This window comes from Balaenoptera borealis (genome assembly GCF_965194805.1).
Source record: "Balaenoptera borealis genome assembly, chromosome: 2".
NCBI classification, from domain to species: Eukaryota; Metazoa; Chordata; class Mammalia; order Artiodactyla; family Balaenopteridae; genus Balaenoptera; species Balaenoptera borealis.
This window is the reverse complement of record NC_138867.1, coordinates 100,513,932-100,528,364: the sequence shown is the minus strand read 5'-3', so window position 1 is coordinate 100,528,364 and position 14,433 is coordinate 100,513,932. Positions and strand designations below refer to the sequence as shown.

Below are 14,433 nucleotides of genomic sequence, written 5' to 3'. Positions count from 1 at the left end.
TGAAGGACCTTAAAATTTTATATCCACATCTCACCTAGTTTTAGAAATGTATGTATATATTATATACATATATATTAGGTATGAACATATGTATGTATGTATACATTTCTTTCTCTCTCTCTCTTTCTCACACACACACACATACACACACACTGCTCATTCCATCACCATAATATTAGTAATTTGAGATTAGGGAATCATGTAACCCCAAATCTCAAATGGAAACAGCTGTATCCATTCTACTTAAAGGTCTTCACTACATTTTATAGTCAAATTGCAAGCAGCCAAACTGGGAAACAAATACAAATATTCTTAATCTCTAACATTTTTGTTTAATATACTTGGATATGAAAGCCAAATTAATTATGAGAAATGAATGCTCCCAATTTCTCAGCTTGAGGTCCATTTTAAATATAGATATCTAGCCACACATAACTGGGTAAGATCAAGGTTGGCCTAGCTACTTTTGTTACAGTAATTCAACAAAGGATAAATGTTGGAGTACCATGGAAACAAGGATATATTTAATTCTATATCCTGATCAAACCAATTTTGAATCACTTGTTATGCTGACAAATTTCCTTCAGACATATGGAATTAACTTAATAGATTTTCAAATATCATTTGCCCTATAAATCCATTAGTCATTTCACAGAGGTTTAAACAGTAAAATTAGTAAGCATTCCTTGGCATCATTTATATAGAATCTGATTTGGAAAAACTGGTCCTACCTCGTCCATCTTGTAGTGATAAATTTCTAGTAAAGAAAACTTCCAGTAAAATTCATTTATAACAATGGCTTATAACGAAAAATGGCAGCCCTAGGAAAAAAGTTCCTGAAGAATGTGATTTCTGTAACTACAGAGCTACTTCTAAGATATTTAACAATGCAACTCTTCATTACTTTTCTCTACCCAACCATTCTAAACTGAGTTGAAAGTGAGAATATCCATCATTAAACTTTCTTGGAACTAGTGTCATTGACCTTGACCACACGCACAGTTGAAATCCTGAACTATATGGATAATAGGGACATTAAGGTGAAATAAATGTCTTTCTTTGCAGTTCTTTCGTTAATCTCTAGATATCTAACAACATGGCAGCTGTTGATCCAAACAGAATTTCAGAACAAATCTTGCCCTTTAGCCACTTGACAGCAAAAAGTAATTAGGCCCAAACTAGGTATAACTGTCCCTTACCTCAGTGAAAAAGAGAGAGAGGAAGATTAAGATGGAGTTAGAAGTGAGGTGGCTCTCTAACTATCATAAATAACCACATTTATAAAGATAACGTATCAGGTTACTATTAACTGCAGTGATTCAATGTCTTATATAACTCAATACTTTGTCAAAAACTTTAAATAGATTATGAAAAATTCTCAATTTCCCAAAAGACAATAAGCCACAAGTATGTTATTTACAAAGGTATTGCTCCATTAAATAATCACTATAAATGATGACTGGATCTCCAGTGCATTCAATACAAGCCTATTTGAACCTCAATGTATAGAAATCTATTAGGAAAAACACTCTGCAAGCTATTCATCATGTGTAAGCACATTTCTCTTTAGGAAGTACATTAAAAATTTAATCTTGGACAACCAGAAATGGTCTTTCTCCACCTCCCTAACCCAGTCAACACCTGAGGCAAATCAGAATGGCTGCTAAGCAATGTGGCTCACATTTTTAGGGTAATTTAAAGAGGTCATTTACCTGCACACAGTCCAGAGGTGAGGAGTAGAATGAATACTTTGGCTGGATAGATGAAGAGGAGAAAGAGCTGATAAGACAGTTTGAAAGAGATGAGACTGCTGCTACAGTGGAAGAGTTTAAACAGCACAGAAGAGATGAACCATTCTTCTCCATTCCTTCTCTTGCTCTCTTTATCATAAGTTGGCCACACACATACAGTAGATTCCGATGGACGATTTTAGATTCATCTATGTTTGAAACATGATATCTATAGTATTATAATATTACAAAACTTTTCTGCAGTTTACCCAGAGATAAATTATATTAAATATTTGATATATGTCATTCAGTACTGTTTCTATTAATGTACAGAATGTGTATCTAATGGTTCACAGGTTTGGAATCATGTCCTATATACAATTTTGTATTCACTGTGAGAAATAATGAGCATTTTCCTATGGGATAGTCTCCTAATTTTAATTTGTGTACAGTATTCTATAATATTTCTTTACTGGGCATTTAGGTCATTCCCCACTTGCACTATTAAAACATTACCGAACATTCTTTTGTGAACTAATTTTATTCTGTTTCTATTTTATTTATTTTATTTTACTTATTCTAGCTTTATTCTTATATTATAAGAAAGAAATAATGAGTCAATATATTTTAAAATTGTTTATATATTAGTGTTTTTCAATCCTGGCTGCACATTGAAATTATTTTGAGGAGCTTTCAAAAAATATTGGCAGAGTTTCTCTTGCTTTTTAAAGTTCCCCAGGTGATTCAGGTGTGCAGTCAAAGCAGAGGCTGTGATGTATATTACCAAATTGACATCCTTAATCTTAATACTAATTCACATTCCTCCAGCATTATAAACAATTGTCCACTCTGTCCAACACTGTATTGTCCTTATTTGAATCTTTGTCAAATGGGTGACAATGGTTTCTCATTATCATCTTAATTTGCATTTTTGATTTCTAGTGAGAGTGACCATTTTTCAAATATACTCCCCATTTATAATTTTTTTTTATGAATTGGCTTTTAATATTTTCTGCCCATTTGTTCAATTGCAATATTCAAGTTTTATTATTGTAAATAATCATCCATGAGAATAATTATTTTGCCCAAAAGAGGAAATTTGTCATTTAGCTTTTAATTTTGTTGATGTAGTAGATTATATAAAGATGTAAAATCACTAATCTATTTTTATAGTTTTCTATTATTCTTATCCTCATTTAAACTAAATGTCAAATGATATCACTACACTTCTTAAAACTAAGATAAAACCACGCATTGAATTCATTTTCTTAGTCACCTCAGGCTCCAGTTTCCACTGAATTAGTTCAATTTAATGATCATCTTACCATCTCACTCGGGCTACTGTTGTTCTGAACTATATTTACCCAGACCAAGTACCCAGCCTCTTTCTTCAATTTATTACAAATTATTCACACATGGTAATTTTGTGTACAAATTTGGGGAAAACAATGTGACAAAATTCAATGTTAGATGTTCCCCTTCTTAAAACACTCTTGGCTTTTTGATGGATTACAACTCCTACCCGGATCTAACTCTTTGCTCTCCTCTAATCCACAGATCTTTTTCTACAAACACCAAATTAATATTAATGCAGAATGGCTTAAATACTTCTTTTGTTGTCTTAGACCTGACTAAGTCCTACAACTTTGTTTTGGTCAGGGTGGACTACCTAATGTAACAAACACTTCCCAAATCTCAGTGGCTTAAGGCAACAGGTTTTTTTAGTTATGATCAGTACTATGGTAGAGGTAAAATGGAGGCTAAGTTCAATTGTTTGGGAACCCTGAATTCTTCCATCTTGTGTTTCTACTATCTTCTTTGCTTTCAAACCGCAGCGGTCAAAAGAGAGAAGGAGAGCTTATGAAAGGCATAAATGCTCTTAACTGCTTTGGTCTTAAAATAACATACATCACTGACACACATATTCAATTAACAGGAAATAGTGATATGGCCCCGTCTAGATACAGTGGGGCCTGGATATGCGGTCTAAGTGTGCTCAAGTAAAAGAAGAGACATGAACATTGGTGGACAGTAGCAAATCTCACAGGCATATTAAAGCATTTTCCTAAATAAGTAGGGTTTCCTCTAGAAATAAATTCTCATCTCAGATGTTAAGAAAACTAATTGTTTGTATGCTGCATTGAAAGACATTCAACACTCTGAGATCAGAAAAATATTCAACAATATTTTATCTATTTACTTCATGATTTCATTATCTGTATTTAAATACTTATACTCCTGGAATATATTTTGGAGTGCAATATGGATCAAACTTTATTCCAAAATGCTCACCAATTAACCTATACTATTTAATGGTTAATATTAACACTTGACATGCTATCTTCATCATACAGAGAGAGAGAGAGTTTCTTAGATATCACTTCTATTTCTATATCTATATCTATATTACCCCTGGACAAACTATAGTTGACTCTTGAACAGTGTGGGAGTTAATCCGAGTATAATTTATCACAAGCCCTCCATAATTAGGGTTCCTCTGCATCTGCGGATTCAACCAACTACTGACAGTGTAGTATTGCAGTATTTCCTCTTGAAAAGTATATGTGTATAAAGTGGACCCATGCAGTTCAGACCCACATAGTTCAAGGGTCTACTGTACAATTGTTATTACTGTAGCTTTATAATTTAATATATACCATTAAAACAACCCTTTATCATACTCATAAAATTTTCCCTCCTCTGCTTATTTTTCATGTATAGTTTATATAGATCAAATTTTCTGTCTGGAGTCATATTCCTTCTGCCTGAAGAACTTCTTTTAATATTTCTTGTAGCATAGATCAGCTGGTTATAAATTCTCTCCACTTTTATATGTTTGGCCTTTATTCTCCTTCATTTTTTAATGCATTTGCTTTTGTTATTTTGGGGGGATGATTTTGTTGTTTTCTTATTTTAGTTGAAATTGTGATTGAAGATATTTATAGATTCACTTGCAGTTATAATAAGTAATACAGAGAGAACCATTGTACACAATGCCCAGTTTCCCCCAATGGTAACATTTTACAAACTATAGTATAGTATCACACCAGGATATTGACATGAATACAATGCACTGATCTTATTCAGATTGCCTCAGTTTTACTTGTACTCATTTGGGTGTGTGTGAGTGTATGTGTGTATTAAGGTCTATACAATTTTATCAGTTGTGTAGGTTTGTGGATTTCTTTTCCATTTTTGAGAAGTATTTTTTCTGGATATAACTGACTTCAAAAAAAAAAAATCTCTTTAAAGATGTCACTCCTGGCTTGTCTGGTTTCTGATTAGAAGTCAGCTAGTACTCTTATATTTTTCCTCCGTGTATAGTGTGTCTTTCTTTCTCTGTCTGCCTTGAAGTTATCCTTAATGTTTGATTTTCAACACTTTGAACGTGACGTGTAGAGGTGTGTGTATATGTGTATGTGTATATGTGTGTGTGTAGGTGTATGTGTGTGTTTATAGAGAAGGATCAAATCCAGCCCATGGACTTTGGAAAGGAATAGAAATTCCTAAGTAGATTTAAGTTGCTCAGAGGAATAGAAAACATCAAAATTTCCCCTGTGAGAAGACTGTCATTCTTTGACCAAATTGCAAATGGGGGCTGTAATAGAGGAAGTCGTATATTTTGTGACTGGGGATTTATTGCACTTCATTCTGCTTTACTTCACCTTCATCACTATCACATACATATTCTTTGGGGATTTCCTTTCACCTGATCAGGACTACCTTCACCATAAGAGGTCCACCCTGGAGATATTATAAATTTCCTTCTTGTCTTGAGAGACTAAGCAACAGCCTATAAGTAACGACGTTTTTACATTCTTTCTCGTTGACATTCCACAATTGTACAGAGAGTACAATTATAGGCTGACGAGTGCATTATGTTGTGATTAATGTTTACCTGAACAAACTGATACTTGTCACTTTCATCAAATATCCACAGTTGCATTCTAAAGCAGTTCATAATGACTATGAACCAAAGAAATACAAAAACATTCTAGTATAAGTATTGCTAGGTCTATAGTCAAAGAAAAATAAAACTTAGCAGTATCTGACACAAGTGACAATTTCAAGAGAATCATAATGAAGCCCTAAATCCTAATCCACCCACACTCTCATAGAGATTACAGGAGATACCGTTACATATAACATTCCTTTTGAGGGAATAGTGATCCAATATCTGCACCTACACTTACATGAAAGAGAACCACTGAGCCCTAACATTCATTCACTCATTCAACAAATATTTATTGATGTGTTCATCAATGTATTTATGAGTTAGGTATTGAGTGAGATGATTCTTAATAGGCACTGGACTGCAGAGCCAAGTGTGTACTCTCAATTGATTGTAGATCTACTAAGAAGTTTTCATAAAATTATGAAGCAAATACATAAGTATGTACATTTTAATGACTCTGTTTCTCTGCTCTTCTAGTCCAGAGCAACAACACAACCCAGTTGTTCTAACTCCCAGTATTTCCCTTCTAAAAAAATAGACAATCTTTCTTCACCATTTCCTCCCATCTGATCAACACATATATAGCGATCCCTACACTGCAGTGGCCCAGTAGGCAGGATGGTGGAAGAGTGCCCATATCTTTCTTTTTGATGTCTGCTTTAGTGTATGTTCTGTGGCTACGTATTTGCTGACAAGGGTGTAAGAGGTACACAGATGAGCCAAGATGAGAACCACAAAACTGCTGCCTTGGGAAGAGCTTGATGTTATAGAACAAATTCAAATGAAGCATTTTAGACCCACCACATTGCATACAATTTCAAATGTTCTTAAGAACTTGAGTTTACAAACCAGGCAAAAAAACTGTTCTCCAAGGACCCACACACATTGTAAATGGAAGAAGCTAACTAGAGAAGTACTCGCAAATTTACCTTTTTGTCAGCAATGCCTAAGAAGCAGTTTCCATAGACATACCTACTGGGGACACATCTAATTTTTAGGGCCCTTTCTTTGAATCGTCTTCCTCCTCAGGAAGTCTATGCAGAAAGGAATTAAAATAGCATAATGGAAAATGCCTTAGTTGTAATTTTGCAACAAATAGTGCAAATCACATTTGATTAATATATTATTTTTAAAACTCTTTTACATATATCATTGTCTCGGTTAATTATTACAATAATCCTGTGAAGAATTATCAACTTTTTTTTTAGTTATGAGAAATGAGCTCAGATTAGTGCAGCAATTTGACCAAGTTTACATGGCTAATAAATAGATAAAAAAGATTTAAACTCATGTCTAATTTACAACCAAACCTCTGAGTTCTTTGTACCACATGAAACTGGATAGGCTTTATGCCATTATTTGTAAACAGTAACAGCAAAAAAAAAAATCTAACTCTAAATAATTATTTATATTGTTCATCCATATAAAGCACAGTTCAGCAAATTTTAAGAAATACTCAGATTAGAAGGAAAGATTTAGTTGGTTCATCAAAATGTGAGATTAAGGAAACTGTGGTCTGGAGGAATGACCTGAGAAAAGGGGCTGTCATAGGCTAAATAATGACTCCCAAAGATACCAAGTTCCTAATCTCTGGAACCTGAGGTTGTTAATTTATTACAGCACCAGAGACTCTGCAGATATAACTAAGTTAAGGATCTTGATATATGGAGATTATTTTGCATTATCTGGATGAGCCATAAATGCAATTACAAGTGTTCTTATAAATGAGAGGCAGGGATATTTGAATAGAGAGGAGAAGGCAATCTGATAAGAGCAGGGAAGGATTTGAAGATGTTATACTGCTGACCTTAAAGATTGAGGAAGGGACCATGAGCCAAGGAATACAGCCTTAGAATCTAGAAAAGTTAAGGAAACTATACAGGAAGAGTTATTTAGGTGCAAAGCCAGGTGAAGAATCCATGCTATATTTTCAGTCATGTAACCTCCTTGAGCACTGTATTAATCTCATTAGTTTGTATTCAATTGTGCCTCAGATAAGTTATATAAAGATGAAATAGTATTAATATAATCACATATAAATATAATTAATGGACATAATTACCTAAAGGATAATTGTATTTTAAAATAATTATATAAAATGGTAATAAGGCATAAGAAAATAAATCTTCCAAATAAATATCAACATAATATCTTTTATATAATATACAAAAATTATTCTTGGATTTTTACAAGTTCTTTTATTCATTCATTGTGGCAGAAGCAACTCACTGTCCAAAAATACATATTGCTTCCCATTCTTTAGTGTAGAGTTGTTAGCAGGGAAATAGCTGCCCAGCAAGGGACTGTATTTCTCAGTTGCCCTTACAGTCAAGTGTGTCCTTGTGACTGAGTTCTAACTAATGGAATATAAGAGGAAGGTATCACTTCCAGGCCCAGCTCATTAAAAACATGGCATATTCTCCTCCATGCTTTTCTCCTTCTCCCAGCAGGATGGATGATCATCAGTAGTTCTGGATACCTTCAGTGAGAGATGGTGGAGCTACAAGTTAGAGGGAGCCCGAGTCCATAAATTGTCACTAATTGATAGTTATACATGTTTTCAAGTACATGAGCAAGAAGGAATTTTATTTTGAGCCATTATATATATTTGTTATGATTTGTTTGTTAAAGTTGTTATTCTTACCCTAACAATACACTCACCACTTATTTATTTATTCAACAAATATTGAGTAAATACTATGGACCACATATGCCTCTGGATCTTGAAGACAAGTCAATAAACAAAGGCTTTTCCCTCATGGAGCTTATATCTACTGTCAGAAAAACAAACAAGTGGGTCAATCAATAATTTCAGGTAAAGACTACAAAAAATTATAGTGGGATATAGGTACAGAGAAAAATGTAGTATATTTAAACAGGATGGTCAGGAAAGTTTCTCCGGAGGTGACAATTAAATAAGAGCTGAAATAAATTACAGAGAGAGCATATGAATATTGTCAAAAGGGTATTTCAGTAGGAGGGAAGCAGTAAGGCAAAGGCCCTGAGGTAGGAATGAGCTTGGTGTGCTCACACAACATCAGTGAAACCAATATGGTGGAGTTCCAGGAGTAAGAGAGAAAATTAGATCACCAAAAGAAAGATCGTGTAGGATCTAGTGGGATTCTCATCCCAAGTGTATTTGGAAGCAGGAAGTCAAGAGGGAAAGGAAGAAAGTGATATAAAATACTATACGTTGTAAACACCTCACTCTGGCTACACTGTGGAGAATACCCTGTGGGATTAAGAGTTTAGGTAGGAAACAAATGAAACAGCACACACAAAAGTAACAATGGATTAATCTGTGATAGCACATATTCAGATTGTGAGTGTAGAAAAAAATGAGAAATTGAAGAGGTGAGGTATAAAAGAAAGATATAAATAAAGGATGATTTCAAGGTTTTTGCCTACAGTAACTGGATATTATGGTGGTGCCATTTCAGAGATGGGGAAAACTATTGGAAGAGAATGTTTGGGGAAAGAAATCAATAGTTTGATTTTGGATTTGTTAATATTGTCATGCCAGTTAAAGATCTGTCAGTTGTAGATCTCCAGTGAGCAGCTGGATATTTTAATCTGGCATTCAAGGGACAGATGAGAGCTGGAAATACTAATTTTAGAGTCATCAGCATGAGAGCTATGGGTTTTAACTAAGGACATAGCATCCCTTGGGGACTTTGGAAAATTTGTGGAGGAGTTTTAGGCCCTCTCACAATTTAGAAGGTGCTTCTAAAATTTAGCAGGTGGGGTCAAAATTGCCAGACTTTTAAATGTCATGTAAGTAGAAAACCTGTTTATAATTATTTGTTCCTAGATCCTAACTACTGATATAATTACATAAGCACAAAAGTATATCATATGATTTGTATGATTCTACTATATAAACTCACACATATACAGTCAACTAATATTTGATAATGGAGGCAAGGATATAGAATGGGGAAAAGACAATCTCTTTAATAAATGGTGCTGGGAAAACTGGTTATTTATGTTCAAAAGAATGAAACTGGAGGTCTATATTACACCACTCACAAAATTAATTCAAAATGGATTAGAGACTTAAATTTAAGACCTAGAGGATCTCGTAGAAGAAAACATAAGGAAAAAACTCCTTGACACTTGGCTTGACAAGAATTTTATGGATATGACACCCAAACCACAAGCAACAAAAGCAAAAACAAACAAGTGGGAATACATCAGACTAAAAGTCTTCTTCACAGCAAAGCAAGCAATTAACAAAATGAAAAGGCAACATATGGAATATGTTGAAAATATTTGTAAACCACATGTCTAATAAGGTGTTAATATCCAAAATATATAAAGAATTCATACAATTCAACAGCAACAAAAACAAACAATTTGATTTAAAAAATGGGTGGAATACTGAAATACACATTTTTTTCAAAGAAGATACTCAAATAGCCAACAGGTACATGGAAAGGTATTCAGCATCACTAATCATCAGGGAAATGCAAATCAAAACCACAATAAGATATCACCACACACCTGTGAGAATAGCTATTATCAAAAGGGTAAGAGATAAGGGCTGAAGAGAATGTGGAGAAACAGAACCCTGTATACAATCGGTGGTAATATAAATTAGTGCAGCCACTATGGAAAACAGTATGGAGGTCCCTCAAAATATTAAAAACAAAACTATCATATGATCCTGCAATGCCACTTTTGGATATATATCTGAAGAAAATGAAATCCCACTATCTCAAAGAAACATCTGAACTCCTATGTTCATTTCAGCATTATTTACAAAAACAAAGAAATAGAAACAACCCAAGTGGCCATCGATGATGAACAGATAAAGAAAATGTGGTGTATATACAATGGAATATTATTCAACCATAAAAAAGGAAATCCTGCCTTTTGTGACAACATGGGTGAATCTGTCATGCTAAGTGAAATAAGCGAGACAAAGACAGTTACTGTATGAACTCACTTATATGTGAAACCAAAAAAAAATCCCACAACAACAACAACCTAATAGGAATAGAGAATAGACTGGTGGTTGCCTGGGGGTCAGAGGGAGGGGGAGAGTGAAGGTGGTCACAGGGTACAAACTTCCAGTTATGTCCTGGGGTTGTAATGTTCAGCATGGTGACTGTATTTAACAATACTATATTGTATCGTATATTTGAGAGTTGCTAAAAGTAGATTTGAAAAGTTCTCACCACACACCAAAAAAATGTAATGATGTGAGGTGACGGATGTGTTAACTAACCCTATTGTGACAAGCATTTTGCAAGATAGATAAAGTCACTACATTGTACATCTTAAAAAGAACGTGTAATTTTATGACTAATTATTTTTATGCTTGGTTACTTATACAGAGTTCATATTTGAAAGAGAAAACATGTAATTGATTGGGACAACAGGTTAACTGTGGAAACCCACGTATTTGGAGCCTACCCAGCAGGTAATTGGGACACTGGTGTGGACTTCACCCTGTGGTAGTCAACACAACAAGGCCCCATTAGAGCTGTGGTCACCTTCCAAGCCAGTGATAAGTACAGCCTCTTTAAACCTGTAAGTCACAGCCTGAACATCACCAACTTACCCAAATTTCAGGGTAGCCAATTACCCAAATTGTAGGTCACGATCCTCCAAATAAACAAACAGCCTCAGTAGCATAATTCAGTAAACACAAATGTAGAAAATGACAGGAAATTACACTAGTAATATTGGGTTGTTTTACATAATTTGCAAACTTACTGAGTGCCTCATGGGAGTAAACCCCAAAAAAGGAGAGCCCTGATCTTCTAATGGTCAGGCTGCAACCTCCTGGGGAGGAGTGCCAAACCCTCCTTTCTGCTCTGAAGCAGGATTTCAAGCATGTTTAGACTCTGATGAAGCATCAGTCATTCCGTTTAACAAAGAGGAAAGCCTGGTCACAAACCCAGAGCATATAATGATTTTAAGAGTAGATGACTAGGCAAAAGAATGATGGTAAATGACAATAAATGAGAGTTAAAAAGTTGAGATTTGGACTTCCCTGGTGGTGCCATAGTTAAGAATCCACCTGACAATGCAGGGGACACGGGTTCGAGCCCTGGTCTGGGAAGATCCCACACGCCGCGGAGCAACTAAGCCCGTACACCACAACTACTGAGCCTGTGTGCCTAGAGCCTGTGCTCTGCAACAAGAGAAGCCACCACAGTGAGAAGCCCACTCACCACAACTAGAGAAAGCCCGCGTGCAACAACGAAGACCCAATGCAGCCAAAAATAAATTAAAAAAAAAAAAAAAGTTGAGAATTGACTAACCCAGGAACAAGGCTGGGTTGTTTATACTATTACAAAGACTGCCCCCTAAATTGAAGAGAGGTACTGATCTGTTAAGGATTAAAGAAATATCTTTTCTCTATGTCTTTTTTCCCCCCCAGACAATCATTTCCTGCCCAGATTAACTCAACAACCTCCTACTATTCTTGCCTCCAGTCCTGTCCTGCTGTAATATATTCTCCACACTTCAGACAGTGAACTTTCTGAAATGTAAATCAGATCACATCTTTCCACAGCTTTAAAATTCATAATTGGCTCCCTGTAGCCTAGAGGATCAACTCTACACTTTTTTATTGTGTCTCAGTTTGAAACAAGTATCTGGGTACAATTTGGTTTTTTGGAGGTAAGCCCAAGATGCACAAATGATGGAATGAAAAAAGTGAGACAGGGAATGGAGAAAATTCTATAAAGGATGTGTTAACAAGTAGGTTAGCTCTGAAGGTACCTGGGGCTCAGTTCCACCGCAGACTCTCTGTGTGTGGACCACATCTTAAAACTGTATAGGGACTGGAGCATCTAGTCATTGTCTACCCACCCCCACCCCCCCATTTGCTGAGAGTGCTCCAAGACACAATAACACCCTTCCCAATCTGTACTGCTTGAAAGGGAGCCATCTTCCCTGGTCGTATAGACAAAGATCTCAGGCACAAAACAGAGAAGCAGATACTTCTGTGATGGAAAGGCATCAGTGTTCCAGACACTGTCTCATCCTTCAGCTGCAGGTGAACTCAGGAAGGCTGAGGGAAGATGGGTGGGGCATTCATGAGTTTGCTTCACATGGCATAGCAGACCCTTGTGGTTTGGCATGGAACTCAGCAAACTTATCTCCGCCTATTTGATCCTATAATTCACCCACACCAAACTGCCTGCAGTTTCTTGAATGGACTACACCTTTCCAAAATTCCAAATCCCCAATTGTACAATCTGCTTCTCTTCTCTCTGTGCCCACTGCAGCTGGTTCATATTTTATGAGGGTGCTTATCTAGCGTTATGCAACAATAACAATTTACATACTGAGTCTATCACAGAGAGTGGCATAGAAGGAGCACTCATATGTTTGTTGAATAAAGACAAAAAGAACAGAACAATCCCTTGGATGGTGGTGAGATTGCTGACAGAACAAATAAACACACTTAGCCTGCTGGGATCACATAGAATAATCCCATCTGCAAGGGAGGCAGAGAAAGTACTTTGCCAGTGTATTGAAACACAGTGTTCCAATACTTCTGGACAACACTGTGACAGGTAGACAAACTAAATCCTTAAATATGGCTAAGAGAAACACGGGTGAAGAAACTGAGCTCAAGTTTGGGGTCTGCCCTGAGTCTGAGGTTCTTAGAAGGACCCAAATGATACGTTGCTTTTATTTTATGTCTAAGAGATATTGCTAAATACCTACCAAACTGGATGTATTCTCCACCAGTAGATTTGGAGAGAGCTCCAGGGAGCTCCACTGCTCCTGCTACTTGGCAAAGTTTTCACTTCTGCCTCCATAAACATACAATGGATTTTTCCCCCCTAATTCAATTGAGAGACTCAAATGTTCAGATTCATTGAACTGCTACAGAGACAGGATGTTGTGTGAGATTTATAGGGTGGCTCATGAACCTATTAACCTTGCTTCTAAATCTAGGAAGCAGAGTTTCTTTGAGCTCATCTGAGTCTTATAATTGGCCTGATCTCTTTAGGCTGGTGCTAGGTCTTGGCAGGATACTCATCTGGGCACCAATAGTTGTCACAGGACTCTTCTATTTCCCTGGGACCTATTCAGAAGGCATGCTGTAAATTTGTAGCAATAAGATATACCGATACTGGAGTTTTGTGAGGGTAAAGACAGATTTTAGAATTGATGTATCTTAAATACACCTTTAGCAGAAGTGAAAGCAAGCTGCCAAAGCCAGTCTTTGTAGCCAATAAACTGGAATTTCTTTTTTTAATTTTCTATTTGGAACTAAAACATCCTTTTGCCACATAGGCAGCAGTGTGTTCACAAGTTGGTGATTTGGGGTCAGGGTCCTAAGCTATGCATTGGAGGGTGTATCCAAGGTTTCTTTGAGCAAACAGAAGAACAGCACCTGTACTTTTTTTTGCAATGGTACATATGAAACAAGAGCTGCCTAATGATTCTGTGAAACACTTTGCTGAAAATAAACTCCCTATACTAAGTGCTCAAAAGCAAAACATAGCCAATGAAGGTGACAAGGACATCTATAGATGACACTGAAGAACCAGGCCAAGATCTTCACACAAAATCAAATTTTTTGTTCAGAGACAGCCTAGCTCAGATAGAACACGATAAAAAAATGAACACAAATGATTGCTTTTCCAGCTATGGAATATTTGGGAGTTATAGTACAGAAGCCCAACAGAGAAAATTGTTTTACCAATATGCCTCTTAACAGTCAAGGGAATGTTAATCCTCCTCATTTATAGAGTCTCATAAATACATATGACCGAA

At 35.9% G+C, this 14,433-nt stretch overlaps 1 long non-coding RNA gene and 1 pseudogene across 2 annotated transcripts in view; one reads left to right on the top strand and one right to left on the bottom strand.

Moving 5' to 3' along the window:
* LOC309622617 overlaps nucleotides 1-14,433 on the top strand; it is a 620,423-nt gene that overhangs the window by 84,274 nt on the left and 521,716 nt on the right. The window lies entirely within an intron of this gene.
* The window catches only part of LOC309623072 (dual specificity protein phosphatase 3 pseudogene), a 51,280-nt pseudogene that overhangs the window by 22,105 nt on the left and 14,742 nt on the right, over nucleotides 1-14,433 (bottom strand). Inside the window, exon 2 of the transcript in view lies at nucleotides 5,629-5,696. The product of the transcript in view is annotated as a dual specificity protein phosphatase 3 pseudogene (transcript). The remainder of the gene's footprint in view (nucleotides 1-5,628; nucleotides 5,697-14,433) is intronic.